This window comes from Capra hircus, chromosome 14, assembly GCF_001704415.2.
Source record: "Capra hircus breed San Clemente chromosome 14, ASM170441v1, whole genome shotgun sequence".
NCBI lineage: Eukaryota > Metazoa > Chordata > Mammalia > Artiodactyla > Bovidae > Capra > Capra hircus.
The window spans coordinates 48,208,960-48,228,488 of NC_030821.1; the positions used below are offsets into that span (position 1 = coordinate 48,208,960).

The 19,529-nt window shown below is 41.2% G+C and overlaps 1 protein-coding gene across 9 annotated transcripts in view; it reads left to right on the forward strand.

Moving 5' to 3' along the window:
• The window catches only part of NCOA2 (nuclear receptor coactivator 2), a 283,938-nt gene that overhangs the window by 204,592 nt on the left and 59,817 nt on the right, over positions 1 to 19,529 (forward strand). Inside the window, exon 1 of one of the 9 annotated variants that reach the window (XM_005689052.3) lies at positions 16,031 to 16,702. The exons of the other annotated variants lie outside the window; for them this stretch is intronic. The gene's annotated coding sequence lies outside the window, so the exon portion shown is untranslated. Of the gene's footprint in view, positions 1 to 16,030; positions 16,703 to 19,529 lie in introns of those variants that run through there. 9 annotated transcript variants of the gene reach the window in all.

Here is a 19,529-nt window from a genome sequence, read left to right on the forward strand (position 1 = left end):
ATCATACTTAATTTTGTATTCTTTGACTTTATTTTATTTTTGGCTGTGCTGGGTCTTCATTGCTGTGCAGGTTTTCGGGGGCTACCCTTGGTTGTAGTACACAGGCTTCTCACTCCAGTCACTTCTCTTGTTGTGATTCTAGGCTCTAGGGCGTGCGGACTTCAGTAGTTGTGGTGCACGGGCTTAGTTGCTCCATGCCATGTGGAATCTTCTCAGACCAGGGATCAAACCCATGTCTCCTGCATTGGCAGGCCAATTCCTATCCTCTGAGCCACCAAGGAAATCCCCTAATTTTGTATTCTTTAAGAGAGTCCCTTCCCTCTAATTATATCAGCTTCAGGCCCTACAAAACAGATCTTTCTCTGGATACTAGCAAAGTTTATAATCTCTACTAGGTCAAAAACAAAAGGGTCAGTGTCCATAGTGAAAATGAGAGCTTACACATGTCATGTGGGGTGCTCACCATGCTAGGCAGTCATTTACTCACATCATCATCCCAGTTCATCCATGCAGCACCCTGTAGGGTAGGTTTATCATTAACTCCATTTTATAGAAGGGGAACCTAGGGTTTAAATGCAAATTATTTGACTCGAACTGAAATCCAGATCTCTACTGAGCTTCACACGCAGTATCCCCAGTGGAGCCAAATAGAATAGACTTGTTGCCCCACTGTTTACTCGCTGTTTGGAAAGAGTTGTTATGAGAGAATTGGGTATGCATGTTATCCGTTGAACTTAAGATATACTGAGACACTGGGGCTTAACTCCTAGGAAGAATATTTTTTGTAGATTCCTATTTCAGAAGATGATATACACATTCAGGGCAGCTCTGCTTTTCTTGTCAGGAAAAAAAAAAGTTGATAAAAGAGCCCAAGAAAATAGAAAATTGCTGTCTAGGCCAAAAAAGACTTCTTGGTATTTAGCCAGAAAATTGGATATCAAACTTTTTTTTTTTTAAGCATTCATTTTGTACCCTGATGTGAGCAGACGAGGAATTATTGTGTCAGAGAGAATGTGCTTTGTTTTCTCTGTTTATCTTGTTTGTACAGTGTAACCTCTAGAGATCTGCCTCCAATGCAGGAACCACAGGAGATGCAGGTTTATGGGAAGATCCCCTCGAGGAGGGCATGGCAATCCACTCCAGTATTCTTGCATGGAGAAGGCCTTGGACAGAGGAGCCTGGTGGGCTACAGTCCACGGGGTCACAAAAGAGTTGGACACAACTCAGCAAGTAAACAAGAAAAAATCTCTAGAGAAACAGCACTTTTGACCTGTTCAGCTATCTGCTCCCATTTCAGGGAGTATATCGGGAGCAAAACAGATTTTACTGACAGTCACTGAGACCACCCCCATACTCACCTCATTACTGACCAGAAGTAATATGAAGGAACTGGCTCTGAAGGCTGCGTCTCATCTGGGAACCTCGCTGTATACAAGACTACATAGAGGTGTTTTAACTTGGGTTCTTAAAAGGAAGAATGTGCGGTGCCAACTTTCTCCTGGAAAATGGGTTTTATTAGATTCCTGATATTTAGAGCATTTTAGATATCCAGAGCTGTTTAAAAGGATACTTTTGCCTTATATTTCTCATTCCTGTCATTTTGAGCAAAAGAAACCCCCATTTCAAACATGGTCACACAGAAAATTGTACCCAGAAGACAAAAACTGTTCATTAAAATGGACTTGCATCCTGCTGTTAAGAATGTTAGAACTATGATCACCTGTAATAGAGTTAGGTTCCTTTTGGGCCTGTCAAGTCTTGGAAATAAGACATCTTATCTTTTGGAAGAAAAGTGAAATGAATAACGTCAACATTCAGCGTGGTGCTTCTTCACCTAAGTTCATAACTGAGATACCTTTCACTCCCGTTAGGAGGAGGACAGGGCAGAATTCCTGAGTTGTCTGGGGGAATCTGTAGCTTCTGTTTCTTGAGACCTGAAGTACTTCTCAGTAGACTGATGATCCTTTTTATTTAAGACTGTATACATCAGACAGGTATATGCATTCCACCATTTTGTCAGATTCAAAGTTTTTATATTCTTATTACAGTGATAGAAGGAGAAAAGGGGAAACAGAAAACCAAACCCTGCTGGACTACACATGAGCGTTCTCTGCCACCCCCAAGATCAAGTTCACCTTCTCTTAAGAACTCTTTTCCTTTAGCTAGACTATCTTCGATTTATAGATCCTTTATGTCAGACTAGAGAAAAAAATAACATACAGTACATTTTATTTGTTAGAATATTGTTAGAGAACCAAAATTGTCAGAAGTGAAAGAAATAACGTTTGTCTTTTATTATATGAACGTATTTACCTTGTGATTGAATGAGTCCTTTTTTTTTTTTCCTTCTTGCCATGGTTTCTTAGGAAAGACAGAGAATTTTCAACTTTAAAAACCTTCCTCCCTACCCAAGGTTTATTTGTAAGTTAATTGCTTGGAATGGAGGATATTTTTCCATCAAAACAATACAGTTTTGGTGAAGAGACTCATGGATCAGTTCCATAAAGCCTATTATAACCTAGGATAGTTCTTAATACAGAGAGCCGTGTTTCCATAGATGAGGTTTATAGGGATGTTGTAGTGATAAATGGGATGCAGTTTCTTCTAGAAGTGTTACTAAATTTATCGTAACCTTTTCTTTCTGTTATGTCATTTCAAGTATAGATAATCGTCCAGTGAGACTCCATGGACATTACTGTTGATTTAAGAAAAATGACCCCCTCTTACCCCAAAAGGTGGGAACCACTCTGTGTGTGTGTGTGTGCGTGTGTGTGTGTGTGCGTGCACGTGCGCGTGTGTGTGCACACGTGCACGCACACTTGGTTGCTCAGTCATGTCCCACTCTTTGCGACCCCATGGACTGTAGCCCGCCAGGCTCCTCTGAGGAGTCCATGGCATTTTCCAGGCAAGAATATTGGAGTGGGTTGCCATTTCCTATTCCAGGGGGTCAAAACCATGTCGACTTTGTCTCCTGCATTGGCAGGCAGAGTCTTTACCACTGTGCCACCTGGTAAGCCCAGTGTTTTTTACAAAAACTGAAGGGTGCTAAGTGTCAGGTCAGTCAACACATGCATGTATTTCCTGGGAGGATCCTAGATTTCCAGAGGCCTGGAGCAGGGTTGCCCCTTCCTTCCTTTCTGCCCTGGTAGGGTCTCCCGGACTCCTGCCCTTCCAGGCTTCCACATGCCAAGACTCCTGTGAGAGGAGCGAGTTCCAGAAGGGCAAAACCATGATGATGGGGAGAGTGACATGAGGGTGTGTAAGCCTGAAAGCCAGGAGCTTACGCTGGCAGCGTAAACCAGAGGCTCTGGGCCAAGGTTATCTTTCTTCCCTTCTTTTCACCTGCTTCCCATTCCATTGTCTTTTTTGAACCACTCTCTTTATTTCTCCTGGGATTTTTTTTTTTCCTTCTCCCTTGATCTACTGCAGCACAAAATTCAGGTCTTTATGTGCAATTCCTGTCTTTGAAGCAAATGTTCAGTTCTGGAATTATTTAGCTAGCGAAACAGATAAAGGAAACTTTGCTATTTTCACAAACTTTCAGAAAGTCTTTAAAACTCATAATAAATTGTGCTCCAGATGTTCTCTGAAATATACATGAAGCTCTATTTCAAGCTTTGTCTCTCTTCCCAATTTCATCTTATCTTTAGAAAAACCCTAAATTTATCTCTTTCGATCTCATAGTAGGTACTTGTGGGTCCCCCGAACTTCCATACCATTCCACTTGTATCTGTTCTTCTCTCTTCTTTCCCTTCTCTTAAATTCTATTTAACGCGACAGAGACCTCATAGATACATAGTGAATCTTAAGTTACACGAAGAATTGAAGTATGGCTCGTCAGTATTTCAGAGGAAATATGCTAAATGGAGGTGCTAAGAAATGGGGGTGAAGCCCCATGTGCACTTGCAGAGGTGCATACTGAAGTATTATTGATAGATTGACATTACCCAGCTAAACATGTAGACAGCTGCAGTTTTAGTCTCTACTTAGTGGCTTCAAAGCCATAACAGTTTTATCTTCAATAAGCATCTTCTCAATACAGTTGTTATTTAGTCTCTAAGTCATGTCCCAACTCTTTGCAACCCCATGGACTGTAGCCTGCCAGGCTCCTCTGTTTATGAGATTAGCAAAAATACTGGAATGGGTTGCCATTTTCTTCTCCAAGGGATCTTCCCAGCCCCGGGGATCAAACCCAGGTCTCCCATATTACAGGCGGATTCTTTACCTGTTGAGCCACGTGGGAAACCATAAGAGAGCCACCTGGGAAGCCGCTCTCAATACTGTAGTTACTTAGAACTGTAAGATTACACTCACTGCCTATTTGTTGCCTACAGGACACAATGAAGCTGTTTTCATATTTTTAAAAATTACAAATTATGAGCAGTTAATTTTTTTTTTAATTGACCCTCAGGGTGGGGAAGGGGGAGGTGATCATCATGATCCTGAAAGATCATGAATCCAATGTCGGGATCTATAAAGACCTGATATTAGATATTCTTGTGCGGAGTCACAATACTATATACGTAAGTTGATTATGCTAATTTCTTTAACATTGCTTCTCTTTCATTTACTGATCTGAGGAGCCCCTTTGGTTCTTTCCATGTACTATACTTAATCCTCCTCTTTGGGAATTGAGGTTTTCAAATCGAGCTCCTGGTTTTCATATTAGGGTAAGTAAGAGGAAAGATCCAGACATTCGTGTGTTTTAGCTACACTTCTAACTCAGTGACCCATGCTTTTCTTAAAAAGGACCGATACATAACCCATCTTACAGATGGACTTCACTTTGTAATCAGGTGATTGTAGGTTTTTCTCTCAAGTTCACCCATTAGGTTTACTTGGAAATTTTGAAAGCTTTATTTTTATTCCTGTGGCGTATGCTCTCGGCTTGTATTTTTGAGACCTGTAAGTGTAATTTTCTTGGCAACTGGGTTTATCCTGGGAGGATAATATAAAAGATCATTAATGTTCACATTTTTATTTTCCAAAATTCTTTTGGGTTGCTACACTTCAGAGAACTAATTAGGCCCTGTTAGCATCCTGAGGTGTGCACATTGTTCCTGGTATGTTGATGAATGTTTATTTTGAGTTAAGTATATCAGCTCTTGCCATGCTCAGTCTGTGATGAAGGCATTCTTAGTAACATCTTCGATAACGAGTTTCTCTTCATTCAGCATCTGGATCAGTGCTGTATCCTAGACTTTACTCTCCAAATAAGCTTAGTCTTCTAGCTAAGTAAATAAGAAAACCTCCTCATAGTGACAAATTTATAAATTTCATTTTTCTTTTGTTGCCTAAGTCCACAACACTTTAGAAAGATAGTCTGCTCGCCCCATCTCAGCACTCTGCTACATGGCAGTGCCTCAAGCATGCATAGCAGCACAACGCTTGTCTTCTTTACCTTTGCATCCTCACCATCTAATACCATGTTTATGTTTCCCTTAAAAACATGAAATACGCTTTCTTGAAAAGAAAATTACAAAGAAAAATTAAAAACCGAAATGCCTTATACCATCTGTGTGCTTGGAGCTGACCCCTCAAACCTGCCCAGACCACCTGAGCTCTCCTTGCATTGCTTTCTCCAGAGCGTGAATCAGGTAAACTCTCACTGAGTGTCTGCATGGGTTAGCATGGACTGTGCAAAGTGATGGGGATACAAAAATGTAAAATACAGCCCCCAGCTCAAGGACTCCACAGCTTCAGGAGAATTATGAGGCGATCCACATCAAGTCAGATGATTTCCATATGGAATAGTAAGTGATATTACGGCTGTGTTTTGGAGGAACAGAGTGTAAAAACAAAAATTGGCTCCCCTGAGATTCCAGGAAGATTACTTGGAGTAAATGACAACTGGGATCCAGGATCAAGAAGGCCTCAAAGTGGATTTTCATGTGTCATGTTCCCTTGCTTGGGCTGGTCCAGAAAGACAGAAAACAAATGTTTTCATTCTAGGAGACTAATGCTGTTGGGGTGGGGGAGGGGTGGAGAAGGCATCTTATTTTAATATTTGAAAAGGAAGGAAATTTACATTTGGTAGAGTACTCATGTTTTCTCCCAGTGAGAGTGAAAATTTATGTTTTGGTGTTACCATAGATAACTGAAGATATTTTATTACTCTTAATACTGACATTGATTTTTTTAAATTTAAATTTATTGGTAGAAAAGCTATAGAAATGATACTAAATTTAATTCACTAACAAGCCATGTCTCAAGATAACTTCAATAAAATACCTTCTTGTAAGTTTCTGATTCAATTTCTATTTTATCACAAAGGGGTGTAATTTTTTTTTAGTACAAACTTGTCTATTCCTGTTCCTTTTCACTTGACTTAGCCTGATGAAGTCTGTCCGTTCCCTTTCTTAGACATGCCTGTTTCACATTTTTCTTTGTTATACAGTCCTTTATATTTTGTTATTTAACATCTTTATTCGTAATGTGTAAACAGGTTTATTGGATTCCTGCTTTTGTAAGACTGCTTGTAATTATAAATGCAGAATAATATTATTACTTAGCGCCTTTCTTCTGTGGCGCTCAGGATGCTTCACATACATTATCTTATTAAGCTTCATAACATCCCTGGGAGGCAGGGGCGTTTTGCAAGCGATTATGGATTGCTTTGCTGAATCAGCACCGCCTCACAGCATTATGATAAGCTGGGAAAAAGATTGAGGTCATGTACTAACTTGTTCTCAGGAAACCCCACATGCAGCCAAATATTTTCCTTGGCAATACAGCCCTAATAACTGCCACCATTCGAGTCTCTAGGAAACCCACTGTCCATTGATGCTGTTAAAAAAAATTTTTTTTTTAACGCACATCAAAGACAGTATATTGCCTCTGCCAGTTCAGGGGCAGGTGAATTACAGTTGGCATGAGAACAGCTCACCTTCTGGTCCAGGCTCTCAGTCTCCAGAAGAAAGGCTAGGTCTGCTCTTGCTGCAGCTCTCAACACTGGACCTGCCCAGTTGTCACGTGTGTCATTCTCAGCCACTCTGTCGGCCTCACTGTTAGCTGTCACCTGGCAGGCAAGATTTCCGAAACCAGGTTTCTGGAATTCAAACTGTTCATCTGTGTTGACAGTAAAACCTATTTCCAAATGCCATTGGGTAAAACTTCACTGGAGTCTTGACGACAGTATCATACTAAATCACGCAGCATGTGAAAGTGTAGGCAGGGTAATGGAAAGTGAAAATAGGAAGAGTACATCTAATGAAGGTTTTATTTCATCATTTGAAGGGTTGTAGAGTGGTAAGGAAAAGTTCTTTCTCACAGCTAATACATGTAAAACAAAAATTAATTTGAAGCTAATTTAAACCAGTAAATTTGATAGGGAGTAAGTTAATTCCTGTTATGTCTTCTTCATATTTATAATTAGTTAACTTTTATATATGCCATGGCCTGCACAGACGATCATGGACTCCCCAGGACTTTTCCCCATGGGAATAGCCATGGCACTCGCTGTGTGTATATCTTTCAGTTGTAGCTCAAACTTTTCCATAAACTTTGTTCAGTTCAGTTCAGTTCAGTCGCTCAGTCGTGTCCGACTCTTTGCGACCCCATGAATCGCAGCACACCAGGCCTCCCTGTCCATCACCATCTCCCGGAGTTCACTCAGACTCACTTCCATCGAGTCCGTGATGCCATCGAGCCATCTCATCTTCTGTCATCCCCTTCTCCTCCTGCCCCCAATCCCTCCCAGCATCAGACTCTTCCAATGAGTCAACTCTTCGCATGAGGTGGCCAAAGTACTGGAGCTTCAGCTTTAGCATCATTCCTTCCAAAGAAATTGTCAGACTTTGGGGGGGTTTGAGGGGGTGGGGCACCACGTCACATGTGGCTTGCAGGGTCTTAGTTCCCCAACCGAGGATCAAACCTGGGCCCCCCTGCAGTGAAAGTGCCAAGTCTTAACCACTGGACTGCCAAGGAATCCCTGTCAGACTTCAGATGCCTTTAAAATGTCTTGCAAGTAGATTTGACTGCTTTAAATAGTCTTTGTATTTGAGAGGACATAACATATAATATCCAAGAAAATTCCTCAGTTACCAGCAGCATCACAAAACTTTTTTCTGTAGCATACAAAATTTACTGGAGAATCATAAGACCATATACAAAGAAAGGAGAGAATTTCATTGTGGGAAAGGTAGTCAGGATACCAAATTTAGAAATCTCTGTAAATATCAACCTTTGTTCATTTCACTTTAACCTCATCGTGCAAACTGTGGTCACCTCTTGTCCACACTTTTGCTGGGCTTTCAGACGTGCAGGTACCACAGTTTCTAAGCCCCTCACTGTGCACCGGCTGCCTGGTGAGGCCTATGAGTTTCTGCGTGAAGCTGACCCCTGTCTTCTCTTTAATTGCCTGCTGCTGTAAATAGTTGTGGAAGGCTGGTTGACAACTCAGTGCCGCCCCTGCTTAAATTGGAGAGATTTTAAGCCACACAGCATTTAAAGGGTCACTTTAAAGACAAATTGAAATCTTTTGCTATTGCATTATGAAACAGCAAATATTGGTTTTCTAGGATGTCTTTTGAACTTAGGATACAGTGATAATGATAAGGAAACCTCCTATTTTAGAAAATTAGGAAGGTCTACTTACTTCCCAAATTCGTCCCAGTCCTTTTCTTTTCACCTAATCTCTTACTGGGCTTCTCTGGTAGCTCAGATGGTCAAGAGTCTGCCTGCAGTGCAAGATACCTGGGTTCAATCCCTGGGTTCAGAAGATCCCCTGGAGAAGGGAATGGCAACCCACTCTAGTATTCTCGCCTGGAGAATCCCATGGACAGAGGAGCCTGGAGGGCTACAGTCCATGGGATCGCAAAGAGTTAGACACGACTTAGGACTTAGCAACTAGCACTTTTACTTTCAATCTCTTACTGAGGGTACAGTGATTGTTCTCCACAATCAAAGTTTTGCATACATGTGTTGGAATCTGCAAATTCAAGTCCACTTTCTCTTTGTTGTGTGGGCAAACTTTGCTGTAAAATATTCTTTTTTTTTAATATAAGTTTATCTATTTTAATTGGAGGTTAATTACTTTACAATATTGTATTGGTTATTCTGTAATGGCATATATTTGGCCTTCAAGACAAGTCACAGCCTTTCTTTTACCTGGCTTTACTTCACATTTGGTCTGGATGGTTCAGATGCCATCCTAAGGTGACAGCTTTCCATTCAGGAGACGAACCATTCATAACAACTCTGTCTGTCGCTCTGCATGGTCAGCACGAATCACTGTGCTCTCTCCCCAGAGCCCAAGTTCATAAAGTCCAGGACCTCTTGGAGATTAGTTGCGGGGGCAAGGGGTACCAACATTTTGGCATGTAAAAATATGAGTTCAAATCAAAATGCTATTTCAACATTTGAATAGATTAAACTTCTGTTTCTGTATGATATAAAAATGATACTTGCTGTATCATTTTTGTGATTAAAAAAAAAATCACAAAAGGTCTATTTTTGTGGACTAACAAGAAACAACCAAGAATGATGGCTTCACAGTCACCAGAAATGATTCACTTTGCTTGTAGTAATTGTTTGAAGTGCCTGAAATAGACTTGACTAGATCTATTGTCTTAATAGTTGTTTCTTCTCCTCCCTAAACATTCACATAGGAATTACCTGGGATTTGATTATGTCTTAGTCATTAATCTGCCGAATTGATCTAAATGAAACTTCAGTTTTTAGGGATTTTTCGTCCACAGGAGATTTTTGGTGGTTGCAGACAGTGTGATTTTCTGGAGCCTACCTCTGACAGTGGGCCCCGTATGTGCCCTGTGACCCAGGGAGTAGATGCTGGGGGCCCTGGCCCTAGCTCTGGTCCCTGACCATGGAGACCTCTCACCAGGGTCACTGCCCTCACCTTACAGTCACTTTGAAATCCAGTTGCCTCAACCCCTTCCTAGTATGCCCTCCTCGGGCCTGCCTTCCGTGATTAACCAGAGGCATGCTGCTCCATGTATTTATGCAAGGTTCCCAAATTGTTATCAATGCTGTGCTTTCTCTACTAGGGTGATATGATTTAACATAATTTAATGTTTCAGGATTCTAAATTGGATGATTCTATGTTCTATTATCAGCTTCCTGCATTAGGTGCTTGAAATTGGGAACACTTGCTTTTTAAAAAGCCTGCTCGAAAGGTTCCGCCATGACTACTCAAGCTAAGGCACAAGTGAGTGCCCGGGGTTCCAGGGGTGGCAGGCAGGACAGACCCCCCCTGAAGTGGGTGCCTCCCTGTGAGATTGTTGGGGTCTCAGTGGGCAAAGGAGAGGCAGGTCTGCACAACTCATTGTACCAGTCTCTTCAGGAGACAGGCATCAGGTCCTGTGTCTGCAGAGAAAAACTGGAAGGAAAAAATATCCAGAGGGGAGAGAATCATGAGGAGAGGGCAGGCTAGCTGGTCTGACAGGCGGAACCTAAAGTGAATCAGAGCAGGAGGCATGTCAGTGGCAGGCGAGTGGGAGCACAGGGGTGGGCATGGAAGAATGGCCCCAGGGAAAAGGAAGGTCGAGTCCTAGGCGGGTGTTCAGTCTCACAAGAGGCATTCCTCTGAACATCCACTGCTAAGGGAAAGGGAGTCTTGCAATCAGAGCCCTGTGAACCCTGAACGAAGTGGGAACTTTTGGTGGAACTGGTGAGAAGGGTAAGCGGACCTCAAGAGACCAATCCTTCTTTGTTTCCTAGCCTCTCCCCCTCCACCCCCTCCCCTTCTACCCTGTGCTTTTATTGGACACCGTTGAGGTGGTAAGTTTCATGTTAGTCACTGAGTATCCAAAGTTAACTAAGACAAGATCCTTGCCAGCCTCTCCAGGGATGTCAGCCCTCCTCTGCCCAGCCTCACCTTCCAGATGACTTGTGTAACTCAGACAGGGAACTTCTCCTTGGAGGCCAGGGCTTCTCCCAGCCCACCGTGTAGGAAGCCCAAGGAATCTGATGAAGCTCTCTTCCATCCTGGGTCCCCAGCAAACGTGTGGTTTGTAGACATCAACCTGGCTTGACTCATAATTTCTTAAGAGCTAAGCATGGCTAGGAAAATCCCTGAGTCAGATTAAAAACTCCCATGATACCTAAGCTACCCTTTTTTTATGGAGCAATTTGCAACTTCCTAAATGATAGATTACCTAGATAGATGAATAAAGTTGGTCTTTTATTTTTCTTCATCTCTAAAGTGTGGAAAGAGATGGTGCTTTGGTCAGTGAGAAGGTGCTATATTATTGTTTTTGTTAATAAAATCCCCGAAGTCTGGAAAGAAATATACAGCACCCCACCTAATGCTGCCCCATTCTCCACCAGGATAGTCCTAATGCCCTTAACACCAACAGTCTCACTTCTGTCTCATCCTATTTCTACTTCATACTTGGACTACAAAAATCAGAACCTTGGACCCCCACTATGTTAAGTATGCAGTGAAGCCCTTCAGAACAGCTCTTTCTAAAGAGGTACTTGTGAGTTTTAGATTCTCCATATCCTGAATTTTAGTTCCAGCGATAAAACTGTTCAATGTTAACACATGATTGAGCACCCACTATGTGCCAGCCAGGGAGTAAAAAGACTTCTCCTGTTGTCAAGCAGCCAGCAATGCTGCTAAAGGGACAGCTTTGGGAACAGTTCAGTCATCTCACAGCTCCAGGGTCAGGGGCTGGTTAGGCACCAGGCCTTGCAGGAGCAGAGGAAGGGGTTAGCTTGATTGTTGTGAGCTTCCGAAACAATGATTGGTCTTCAAAGAGAACAGGTGGAAGGGCATCTGGTGCTGATGGAAGAGTCAGAAAGTATCTGAAACCTTCAAACAGGATCATGCCACTAGGGAGAGAGATAATAAATATTGCTAGGGTGTAAGGCAGGACTGGGGCTTCCCAGGTGGCTTAGTGGGAAAAGAACCTGCCTGCAATACAAGGAGACATAAGAGACATAGGTTCAATCCCTGGGTTGGGAAGATCCCCCGGAGAAGAGCATGGCAACCCAGTCCAGTATTCTTGCCTGGAGAACAGTCCATGGAGTTGCAAAGAGTTGGACATGACTGAAGTGACTGAGCACACACGCATTCAAGGTAGGCCAGTTAGATGAATTATGCTGTGCTAGTTAACAGGATAATGATAGAATATTTCTACTACTGAGGCTAAAGTCCTCTTAAGGATTTTAGAAACAACTTTTCATGTAATTTCCATATTTTAACCCATTTATGAGAAGCTTTGCATGCTCCTGTGGTATCATTTTATTGGCATTGCTTGAGTTAACATATGTGTTTGAGAAAAGTGAAACTTTTTTTTTTAATAGTTTTGTCCTTTGAGAGACTGCTGTTAAATATCCTGAATGAGTGCTGAATTCAAACTTCACCTGACTTCTCACTTCTTTCATACCTACTGATTTTTTTTCCCTTTGTGTAATCTTATTCTCACCTTTCAGCCTTCTAAGCAAATTCTGATGCCTCCATTCCTTATTCAGATAACTCCTAAAGCCTTAGCTGTCAGCACCCTATAAATTAGACTTAACTGGAACCAAGCAGTTCTCAGATCTTATTTTGCCCTCAGCTCCTAATACTCCATTGCTGGAGAAGATGCAGGCAGAGACCGACGTTCTCACAGTGGAGAATGAATGAATCCTGACAGCCTGGGTTTAATGACGTGTGCTTGTTGCCTTTGAGTTGATCTACCTGCAGTGCTCCTGAAGCCATGTTGCCACAAAGTTAAACAATTTTCTTTCCTCTGTCGATGTGGTTGATTTTGTGTCTGATTTTCTTTGTTGTTGTTGTTCTTTGCCTTCCAGGATCTGTCTTTAAATTTTAGGTCCTTCCTCATAGACATATATAGATTATGTAAAAGAAAGATTCTGGACAAATAGTTATATACATGCATGGTGTACCACGAAAGGTTATCCACTGTCAATTTTACCTAGCAGTACATTCAATATTGATAGGTAATATTGAAGTAGGGTGCTAAATAAAATGGTACATTGGTGACAGCAGATTCAGTGATAGTTCTTGCAAGCAAAAGTGTTTTCTAGCCAGCTATACCCAGAATCTTTTCTGGCTACCATTTTCTCTTCCTGATCCGTGTGGTACATTCGTTTTCAAAGTAGGACGTGCATATTTCAAACTTACGGCACAATGGTTGGTTCCGTGTTAGCAGTCACACCTTCCCATTGATGGAAATAAAACCAAGCTTATTGCTTTCTCTTGAAGCGAGAGAGCTGGGGGGCTTTGCTGGAGGCTGGGGGAGGTAGCCTTCAGATGGGTTCACTTTACCGTTTCTTCGTGCCCAAGGGAAACCATGATGCAGTGAACTAAGCTCCGGAGTCAGGAAGAGGGGGAGGTGACTTGGAGCCGAAGCTCCTCCCACTCCCAAAGAAAGTGCAGCTGTGCGTTTTTAATATGCACGGCAGGAGATTTCAGCAGCCCGATGATATATAGTGCATTAATGTTGAAAAGATAAACACATTTGGAGAGCACAGGAAGGGCCTTGTGTTTTTATGTTAGCAGAATGCTTCCTAATGAATAAGAATGTGCTGCTGGCTTCACGGAGCCAGATGGCAGCTTTTCTAATTTTAGTTGGGTGCAGATGCATAATTCTCTGGTTTTACCTTCTAGAACCTTTGAGATGCTACATCACTTTCCCTGTAATATTTTATCTGTAGTGCTTGGCCAGAAACTGCCTGTCATCGTCTCAATGACTTCTCTGCTCACTCTCAGCGTGGGTCCCAGCACTGCTGGGTTGGACTGTCCCTTCACCTGAAATCCTCAATGCAGGAAAAGGTGGAAATTGTGGATCTATTCCTACTCGAGTGTTAAAATTTGTTGTGGAGGTAATTAGACTCGTCTTTGACGTCAGTCTGTTGAAAAATTGATAGGTATCTGGGTGAGCGATTACACTCATTTTGGAGCAGTGGAATTAATTATAAAACCTGCATAAAGTATCAGGTTCCCTTTTAGTTGAAGGTGCTAATACCTTAAATAATACCACTTCCGTAAAAGCAGCTCTCCTCATACTTGGCCAAACTTGGGAACAACTTTTCAACTCTTACTTGTTACATGTCAGGGCATCCAAACATGGGCAATGTTCACATATTCTCTAGATGTAAAAATAAACCATGGGTTATTTTTCAGGTTATATATTTTTCAGAGTGAATCACTGATACTTGTTTCTGTTCCACTTTTTAAAGATAATTTCCTCAAGTTTTCCATGGCTTCTTCAGATGATTTTTTTTTTAATTTTTTTATGTATTTATGACGCGTGGAATCTTAGTTCCCTGACCAGGGATAGAACCCACATACCCTGCATCGGAATCATGGAGTCTTAACCACTGGACCACCAGGGAAGTCCCATATTCAGATGATTTTTTTTGAGAGAGAAAAAGCAAAAGCATAAACCTCTTAAATAATAACCATATCACCATGTCCCTCTAATGGGCAGACATTAAATAGCACTTAGGTTTCTAAGTCATCGTTGGTTGTCGCTGCTGCTGCTGCTGGAATTAGAGCAATTATGTGGCTGTCCCCTGGGCCATGCTGCCGTCCCCATGAGAGGCAGGAATCTGTTCTGGCCATATTTTTCAGAAAGGCCCTGGGAGTGCATGTTCTCAGTTCAATTGCCTAATTAACAAGTAGATGAGACCTTCTAATATTATAAGATTGACTAGGTTACCAAAAATCAATGAATGATGTTCTCTAAGAATATGTAAAGGTCTTTAAGAAACATACACAAATCACTTCATACTTTAAAAATAGCTATATATGCAGCTATATATGCTTTTTTTCCCAAGGGTATATAATTTTTTTTTGCTAGAATCACAGTTTCTGTGTGTTTCTGTTCTCACCAGGAAATTTAAATTTTACTTTGTATTTGTAAATAACTTAAATATCTAGAGATTAAACGCTTCCCTACTCACCTTTCCTTTTGTTCTGAGAGAAAGTGCAAGTAATAATTACTTATGAAGAGAAGCATATGGAATATCATATTAATGATTTTCTCCCAGTTTGTGGTATGACTCATCTTAACACAGTCCCTAAAGAGATGGGGTTTGTTCTTTGCTTTGAAACTGGAAATCTAATTAATTGGTATTGGATTTCTAGAGTGCCGGTGAATGGAGGAAGGATGGGCTTGCTCTTAGAGCAGCCACCCAGGAGGGAGGGTCAGTAGCAGAAAGATGACGGCCGCATCCTTGGACAGTCTCTTTAATCAGAGCTTTGCATTTGTAACGCTGGGCTATTACAAAGACCTAGAGCTATTTCATGACATTTCTGTCTTTAGAGGGGTGAGGAAGGAAAGGACAGACTTACTGTTTTCATTGTCACTCTCTCAGGTCATATTCTTTACCTAAAAAGAACAACCTTAATAGTCAAAGTACAAAAGAACTGGAAAGCAGGGCACGGAGGAGAAAGCTTTTTGTAGGCTCTGAAAATTCAGGTTTATCATCTCTTTTTTCAACGTAAGAGTTCCACCTGTAATAATGAGATTTTATAAGGTTTTGATCATTTGAAAAGATCTGGGATGATCTTTCAGTAAACTGTGGAGTTTACTGAAGGATATTTTTGTAACAGAATATATTTTTATGGTTAATTGATGCAAAATATAGAAAAGTAAATATAATTTGTGACCACTGTGAAAACTGCCTAATTTAAAAATATTAAATAGTATGTTTTAGTATAGTAATGGCTGTTCTTACAGAAGTATAAATATATCTAAGGATTTAAGCTTATTTATATCTGGGACATAAAAATAACATACTCATTCTTGAAATGCTCCCACAAAATACCAATGTATGTCCGGGTAACATGACAAGATATCTCAAAGGAGTTTTTTTCTTCCTCCTATTTGACTGTAAAGCCCAAATGAACTTTGTACAGTACCCAAATAATATAAATTCATGGCCAGTGTAATTTAGATTCAGATTACCTTGGTAAAGCCATATTTCTATGTATTTTCTATCACTTCATACTATTGAGATTTTAATATTGAGAAGTAGCCAAAGCACAAATCCAATGCAGAATTGAATAGATGACAAGTTAACAAAAAATAAATATAAATAAATATGTATAGATCTTCAGTGAGGACAGGCATAAAGGTCCCTAAATTCTTTACCCTTTTTTCTCATTTATTTATTCTATGAGTAGTGAACAGTTACCATTCTCTGAGTAAATATATGAATAGCATTGTGTGAACATTGAACATTTTAAAAGTTCTCTTGCAGATACTCAGTGGCCTCATCTGGAATTTTCTTTGCCAGCACACTAATATTATTTCAGATTGACCTTGGGAAAATTTTTGTTGTTTTCATTCTGAGTCCGGGATTCCTAAAATTCCAGCTTAGACAAATTGTTGGCCATTATTCCTCAACAGTGGTTTCAGAGGCCAGGCTGAGATTTCCCCAGGAACAGACGCCACATAACCGTTGCTTTTGCCATGCACTCACGTGTCCCACAGAATCCAACACAACTACAGGGGATATGAAGTATTTTCAGCTCTGCCCAGCCTTTAAAAAAAAAAAAAAAATCTCTTCTTTGAATTTAAAGTTAGTTCCTCACTGTACAGCCCTAAGTTCTCGTTTGACTCAGTAGACGGCCCCTACCCCCTGCCCCCAGCAAGATATATCCTCTCGTCCCACAAGGATCCTTCACTCCACCTGTACCACAAGCATGACTGGAACGCATAGCAGGACACCAAGACGCATGGACAGTATTCCTGGCCAGTTTCCTCATACCAGCCCTGCATTCTCTGTGAGTGCCTATTAGCTGCTGCTTTTTTCCTTTCAAAAATTTATCAGTTGAATGTTAGAAAGAGGGGGAAAATAACATGGTTGATCATTGCAGTTTTTCAGGATGATAATTATTTTTATCCAGGCTTTCCAGTAGAGCCAAAAAAAATATTTTGCCCCCTCTGAATCATCTCTTACGTTAAATTTTAGGCCCTTAACCTAAATTACGACCTGTAGATTCCTAAAGATGAAAGAAAATGATAATCTCATGCTCTGTATTTTCTGATAAGCATCAAAAATTCAGCACCTGAACACATTGCTAGAACATTTGGAATACCCCAATCTGAAAGTCTGTCACTGTTTAGGAACCTGCATGATTGAGTTTTTCCAAGTTTGAATTTTTTAATTCCACAAAATATTGAATGGATTGAGGAAACTTTGGGGTCTTCAGCATGATGATCAGATCCTCAAAATATAAATATCTCACAAAATATATTGATTGTCTCTGAAAGACTTGGGAAATAAGATACATGGAGGTAACATATAATTCAAGGATTATCGGCAATGTTTTATAACAACTTGAAGTGGACTGTGATGTATAAAAATGTTGAATCACTTTATTGCACACCAGAAACTGATTAAATATTGCATATCAACTGTCCTTCAGGTTTTTTTTACCGAAGGACTTGGAAATGGATTATCAGAAACTTTGTCATTTTGTATTATTTTGCCCTAAAATGAGGCTGAGGATTACTCAGTCTGCAGTTTTAATACTCCTACACCCTGAATGCCACCACACTGAAAACAAAAAATAAATAAAAGGGAATGCAGGGACATTTATAATATCTATTACATGACTTTTGCAATTCAGTGGTAATGAAACTCAGGGATCCTTTAGGCCAAAACCTGCAGAGACCTCACAGGGCAGGGCTGTTAAATTAGAGGAAAAGTAGATGAAGCAGCCACTGACGGTGCCTGTCCTGTCCCTGGACTGACGTGGGGAAGGGAGCAGAAACTGAAGAGAAATATACAGCTTCAAAGAGTGAACTGGGGGTGGGGGGAGTCGGTCCCAATATGTATTTATTTGGGAGTTATTTGGCAATGAAAAAATTTCTGGGAAAAAAGAGGAAGGGGGAAGAGGAGTGCCTGAGATCCCACCTGCCCCACGTGAGAATGACTTGAAGAGCTGGGCTGAGATCAAGCCAGCAGCTAGAGCGAGGGACCTACAGTCGAGAGCTGGGGAGGGCAGCAAGGAAAGATGAAGTGAGGACTAGCACATCCTCACATGCTGAGTTATAAAGGCTATTAGACAAACCACAGCTCTATTTATAGCCAGTCACAATTATTCAGATCTAAGCAGGTGAATCAGGAATGTCACAGAGTCACTGAGAAAACACATACTCCCTGCTTCTGACCTCTGCCTTTGGAACTCAGTCAGGAAGAGCTAATAATGACAGATATGCTAGTAGTAAGTTAAATTTATAAGTTACTTTATGGATTTTGTTTTGTTTTTCCTTGTTTTTAGCTGTGCTGCACGACACGTGGGATCTTAATTCCCCAGCCAGAGATTGAACCCATACCCCCTGAATGGAAGGCTGAGTCTTAAACACTGGAATGCTAGGGAAGGCCCTTACTTGCTGGTTTTTAAAGTGTGTTTTACATATCCCATTTACTCCTGTCACAGCCCATGAAGCAAGAAGGCAGGAACTAAGGCCTCCAAAAGTTGAAGTGACATGCTCTGACTTGTACTAAGTGGCTGAGCTGAGACTTGAACTACACAGGCCCTCTTCCCTTTTCCACTGATACGTATGCATGTGGACAATTTCCATCAAGATTTGGAGGGCCTGCATAATTCCTAATTATTTTCTGTAAGCTCCCAGGTACAAATTAAGCTTTACAGGTTTTCACAAATACTGTGTAAAATCTTCTGTTACAAAAAAAAAAAAAAAAAGAAGAAGCAGAGTCTGCTAAGTTCATGAAATCAAGTTGATTCTGAGTACTGAATTGATTTACAGTTTTCTCTGTGGTTCAGTCTCAGTCGTGTCTGACTCTTTGTGACCCCATGAACTGCAGCACACCAGCCTTCCCTGTCCTTCACTATCCTCCTTCACTATCTCCCAGAGTCTGCTCAAAGTCATGTCCGTTGAGTCGATGATGCCATCCAACCATCTCATCCTCACAGTTTTCTTAACTGGCATTTAATTACAGTGATAACATGCAGTGTAAAATGGCTATAATTTATTCCAGGACAAATAATTGGTACATCGTGTTGTGTTGTTTTCTAACAAATTGTTGCAATTTATCTTGTTATGCTTTAAACTTTTCTTGGTGTTCTCGAAATAACCCATTTGCATATACATTGATGACTGTGCATCTGTTTCCTCCACGAGCCTTTTCCATGACGGAATGTCTTCCCAAGCCTGGTGGGAAGTTGCTTCACCCATTTGAGTCCAGGAGCCGAGACCAGGCATCTCTGAACTAGATGAAAGGGCTGCCGTCGAAATTCTCCGAGTGCCTGATAGGGTGTCTCGCTCTCTGCCTCATGTCGTTAATCACCTTCCTCCAGGCAGGGGCCAGTCTTTTTGGTTATTCTAAATGTGAAGGTGACAAGAGGTGGGACAGTCCAAAAGCCACAGGAGTGTCCCGTGGAAGCAGCAACAGTGGTCAGGACTCGTTTTTATTCCTTCAGACGCATCTCTGATTTCTCTCCCGAAGCCTGAACTACAGACTCCCGGTCAGTCAACCCCGCTTAGGGAGTCTGCAGAAAGCCCTAATTGTGCTGCAGTATATAACAATTTTGCAGTCTTTAAAAAAAAAAAGCTTGTTGGGGACTGGCATGAAACCTCTAA